Source organism: Ostrea edulis, chromosome 8, assembly GCF_947568905.1.
Source record: "Ostrea edulis chromosome 8, xbOstEdul1.1, whole genome shotgun sequence".
NCBI lineage: Eukaryota > Metazoa > Mollusca > Bivalvia > Ostreida > Ostreidae > Ostrea > Ostrea edulis.
Window position 1 is genome coordinate 65275153 of NC_079171.1, and position 6076 is coordinate 65281228.

Consider the following 6076-nt stretch of genomic DNA (forward strand, 5'->3'; position numbering starts at 1 on the left):
AGACGGGGGAGGGGCATGGATGTACTGTCGTTGTTCCCTGTCCCCACATTTTGTTTTCGCTGAACGATCTTTTCATATAAAAAAGATGCATTTAGTTTTTTGGTGAGATGCCTCTTCATTATTTCTAACAGCGGTTTGAACATTACCGTTTGAAAATTACTTTTGTAACTTTTCAGTGCCTAGTTTGGGATTCTCATTTAGCTACTTTTACATGTTGTAAAGTTTGCATATTTATTGCGAGTTATTGTTACGTGGTTTTTTTTTTCATATTAGAACTCCTACACAAGCTTCGAATCTTATGGTTTTTTGCTAAGGCTATTGGCATTTTCATATAAAGAACTGTTTTATAAAATTAAAACAATAGCAATGTGTATTATGTCCCATTCAGACAAACGGATGAGTCTCCTTTGCAATATGAATATGAGCTTTTACACAAGAAGTGTAATACACACAAGTTGATGAGTACAGCGTTTAATATACCTGTGTACAAACTCTTTGTTTGTTTTTTTTTTTTTTTTTAGATTTACGTATAAAATACAATCACTACAATTGCTAAATGTAAATCCATGCTTATATGTTAATCTAATTCATCATCATATTTTAATTAGTATATCCTCTTGCACTAACTTTCATGTTAAAAATGAGCTATCTCCACTCTTGTTGATGACGCAGTATTCAGTTTCAAAGTAATATTGCACATGTATGATGAACATCTTTTCTAAATAACTTCCTAAATTTTGTTTTCAGTTTTACATGTATTTATCGGACTTATTTGGATTCAGATTCTCTCCAACCTGATTTTGAATTGAAAATAACTTCATTATTGATTACAAAAAATAATTCCACTTTCATGGTTTGATTGCTATTTACAGATAATTATGCACTGGATTCTGTAGTACAAGTCATACAGATGCATGTTTATGTGTGTATTTAAATGATTTCTGGTAAGGTAATGAAATTGATGTAAAGCGTTTCACAATCCTGCATTATTGGTGTGTTTTGACATGTGGCATTTGTTAGTGTATGTGGTTATGTGTAATTTTCTTTTTTGTCCAGTTTGTTTGTTCCTTTCTATTATAAGTGACTTACATATATGTATCAAACTATTGATTTGTTTCATTTCAGTTGTATTCTAAAAATATTTCATACACTATTTAACTGGACAACAGTAAGTTAGTTGCGTAATAACAATTGAACACTTTATACCGAAAATTACCATTACAACTGTTTTCACATTTTCTACCAAAAATGTTCTTCTCTATAACATCACATCTGTAAGAGAAAAAAATGCATAGTCATGTAAAGCATTTAATGATCCAGGGACCGGAGCAGAGCGGATCAGAAACCCTTGCCTTGGGAAGATGGGTGGGAGCTAAACAGCGTATAAAGTGTTCATTTGTCAAATGTTTGAATAACATAGCCTTAAATGCTATTGATTCATTGTATCTTGTTTAACGTTCTTCTCAATAATTTTTAATTCATATGAAGACGTCACCAAGACCGGTGAAGGGCTTCAAATTTAGGCCTATCCTCGGCGCTTACAGCCATTGAGCAGTGAGGGTTCTTTAGCGTGCCACACCTACTGTGACACGGGACATCCGTTTTAAAGGCCATCTCCGAGGACCCGTGACATTCACACCTGATGCCGAGAGTTTGGTGATGGAACTGTCACTACCTGTTTAGCGAACTAGGTCTGTCGCGGCCGGGATTCGAACCCCGATCGCCCGCATACAGAGCGAACACTTTACCTCTGGACCACCGCAGCGGTGGTAATGCTATTGATACTAAATTCTGATTATAGATATTTAATAAGAATAGGTGTCCTTTACCAAAATTGTAAATTTCATGATCCAAGGACAGGGTTTTAGTTTAGTGTGGGATCAAAATTATCATAGTGACCATTGTTTTAACAACATCATATAAAATTTATATTTACGTGTTGAAAAGTTTCAGGACATTGCTTCCAATCCATATTTGTTATTTTCTTACAGAAAATGTACTACTTAGTTATGCGAAAATAAAGAATAATGCATAAACCTTTTTTTTAATGCTGTTCCTGCTCATTAACATTACATACAGAATTCATGAAGTCAGTTTAGCGCTTTTAAGTACTTTCAGTACTTTGATTCTTCTGAGTATCAGAAACAATGTATACGGTTACTTGTTAAGAGTGTATCAAATATTTAGTATTCTAAGCTACTACAGTATAAAAGCTTTTATACTTGTATGCATTATTTTCTTCAACCAACAGTTGGCAACTGAGCATGACTCTTGACCACAAAACAAGATATAGGAAGCCTTAAAGGTTTCCTTCTAAAACTTTTGCAAAATTTACAACGGTTTTTCTTAAAAGGCATCATGCTTTTGTCTACAACTTTCGCTCAGAAAAACATACATGTTCTCGCTAGCAACCTTGACTATCAAAGCGCAGGTATTACATGCTGTATTCTGCGTGTTTGTAACTTTGTTGCGAGTTATATTTTAGCGCTAAAATGTATGGGTATCCTCCAATATTTATAGGTTATAGACTTTGTATGGGAAAATATGACGACCGAGTTTTTTAGCGACAAAATTGAGGTCGTCATATTTTCCCATACAAAGTTTATAACCTTTTTATTATATATTTTCAATTTCATTTAGAAATTAACAATAATTTCAATTTTAACAAATTGCGGGCCGGAATTTTTCCGGGCATATATTGTGTGATATATGCCCGCAAACTTTTAAAGAAAAATGAAGAGATGAAATTGAAAGTATATAATAAAATACTGTATTTATCGAATATACCTCCTTCTGTAACACATTATTATACAGAAGATTTATAAATATCTCTCCTCCTCCTCCTGTAACACAGTATTATACAGATGATTTATAAATATCCCTCCTCCTCCTGTAACACAGTATTATACAGAAGATTTATAAATATCCCTCCTCCTCTTGTAACACAGTATTATACAGAAAATTTATAAATATCCCTCCTCCTCCTGTAACACAGTATTATACAGAAGATTTATAAATATCTCTCCTCCTCCTGTAACACAGTATTATACAGAAGATTTATAAATATCCCTCCTCCTGTAACACAGTATTATACAGAAGATTTATAAATACCCCTCCTCCTCCTGTAACACAGTATTATACAGAAGATTTATAAATATCCCTCCTCCTGTAACACACTATTATACAGAAGATTTATAAATATCCCTCCTCCTCCTCCTGTAACACAGTATTATACAGATGATTTATAAATATCCCTCCTCCTCCTGTAACACAGTATTATACAGAAGATTTATAAATATCCCTCCTCCTCTTGTAACACAGTATTATACAGAAGATTTATAAATATCCCTCCTCCTCCTGTAACACAGTATTATACAGAAGATTTATAAATATCCCTCCTCCTCCTGTAACACAGTATTATACAGAAGATTTATAAATATCCCTCCTCCTCCTGTAACATAGTATTATACAGAAGATTTATAAATATCCTTCCTCCTGTAACACAGTACTATACAGAAGATTTAGAAATATCCCTCCTCCTGTAATACAGTATTATACAGATTTATAAATATCCCTCCTCCTGTAACACACTATTATACAGAAGATTTATAAATATCCCTCCTCCTCCTGTAACACAGTATTATACAGAAGATTTATAAATACCCCTCCTCCTCCTGTAACACAGTATTATACAGAAGATTTATAAATATCCCTCCTCCTCCTGTAACACAGTATTATACAGAAGATTTATAAATATCCCTCCTCCTCCTGTAACACAGTATTATACAGAAGATTTATAAATATCCCTCCTCCTCCTGTAACACAGTATTATACAGAAGATTTATAAATATCCCTCCTCCTCCTCCTCCTGTAACACAGTATTATACAGAAGATTTATAAATATCCCTCCTCCTCTTGTAACACAGTATTATACAGAAGATTTATAAATATCCCTCCTCCTCCTCCTCCTGTAACACAGTATTATACAGAAGATTTATAAATATCCCTCCTCCTCCTGTAACACAGTATTATACAGAAGATTTATAATATCCCTCCTCCTCCTGTAAGATAGTATTATACAGAAGTTTTATAAGTATTCCTTCAACAGGATTTACAACCTCCCAATGTAACGAAATAGAGTCAATCGAAATGAGGGATTTAAAAATTGTACGACCACGTGACTCCTATAAAAATGCAATGGAAAATACCAATCTTGAAAATCTTGCTACCAGAAGGAAAAATATATGTCTAAAACGTTTCAGTGACATGGACATTCCATCACATCGCCTCCACGGTCTTCTCCCGAAAGCGCAGGAAAACAAATACCATCTACGAAACTCATCAAAATATGCTCTACCGAAATACAAGATTGATTGACTAAATATTGTATAACGTCCCTCTCGAGAATATTTCACTTAAATGGAGACTTCACCACTGCCGGTGAAGGGCTGCAAAATTTAGGCCTATGCCCTTTCAGCAGAGAAGGATCTTTATCGTGCGACACTGCTGTGACACGGTGCCTTGGTTTTTGCGGTCTCATCTGAAGGACCGCCCCATTTACTCGCCTTCTATATGACAAGCAAGGGGTTCTGAGGACTTATTCTAACCCGGATCCCCATGGGACAAATCGCTATAAAAACTGCTTTGTGTCATGGTGTATTAGACAATTATCTTAAACCCACCTTCCTTTTTTGGACCCTTTTTAAATAAAAATATTATCACAGGAATGTTTTAATCAAAATTACTTTTTATGACCCATATCATGTCAAATTTTTATAGCAGTTAAAAAAAAATCTTAACCAAATTATTAATGATGAATTTCCCTTGAAAACACCATTGCCCGTATAAATCTATGTTCTATGCATGTTTTCATGTATTTGTCTGTTTTAACTTTGATTGGTGTATTCTGATTAACCATGTACATGTATGTACTTTCAACTATTTGGTTGTTTCAAATGAAATAAATAGATAAATCAATCAATCAATCAAAACAACAACAACAACAACAACAACAACAAAAAAAAAAAAAAAATCTCCTGTATTTCTTTTTCTGATTTTCACTTTCGAATTCACTTTAACACAATGGTACGTGTCGGTGGTACTTGTTTAATACTTTATAATGTATTTTACATGTTAGCAATAAAAATAAATAAATATTTATTCCATACATACATGAATACCAAGGATAACCCATGAAAGCTCGAAAGCTTATTTCCAAGGGGTCCTTATGATGCACGAATGTTTGCGCTAGGGGGTCATTTATGTGGGAAGAAACCGGAGTACCCGGAGGAAACCAATCTGATTAAAATCAGCTCCTCGATCCGCTCCTTTATTTCTTTTGATTTGTCGCTACTCGATCAGCTCCTCGATCCGCTCCTTTATTTCTTTTGATTTGTCGCTACTCGATCAGCTCCTCGATCCGCTCCTTTATTTCTTTTGATATGTCGCTACTCGATCAGCTCCTCGATCCGCTCCTTTATTTCTTTTGATATGTCGCTACTCTCGGGGGGGGGGGGGGGGGGGGGGGGGGGGGGGGGGGGGGGGGGGGGGGCTCTTTTTCGCCGCAAATTTACAAAGCATCATTGGCATATATGGATGCTTGCTAATATTTGACTTAAAATTACATCACGTGTGTCCCATCACAAATACAAATATTTATAAATATTGGCACAATTGGCAAAGGCCCATTGGACATCATTACATACTGTTTACATAAATTTTATGTAGTCGAAGGTAATTGACTTCTGTATTCAAAACAGTCTCTAATAAGTTTCACAGTAATTTTTAAGACATTATGTATATCACTGTTAAAATATATTTGTAACATGTATCTTTCATTGTCCAGATTAATATTCTTCTGTGTTATATTATAAATGTTTCTAAGGTAGGTGTTTCTTAGCTTAGAATAAGATTTACATTGAAAAAAAAAAAAAAAAAATAGGAATTTCATCCTCAATCACACCAGTATTTCTAGCATTACATTATCTTTCATTCATTGATGTGGAATTATATCTACCACTTTCTATTGCAAGTTTATGTGCACTCAATCTAATTTTACTAAGAGAGGATCTCTCGG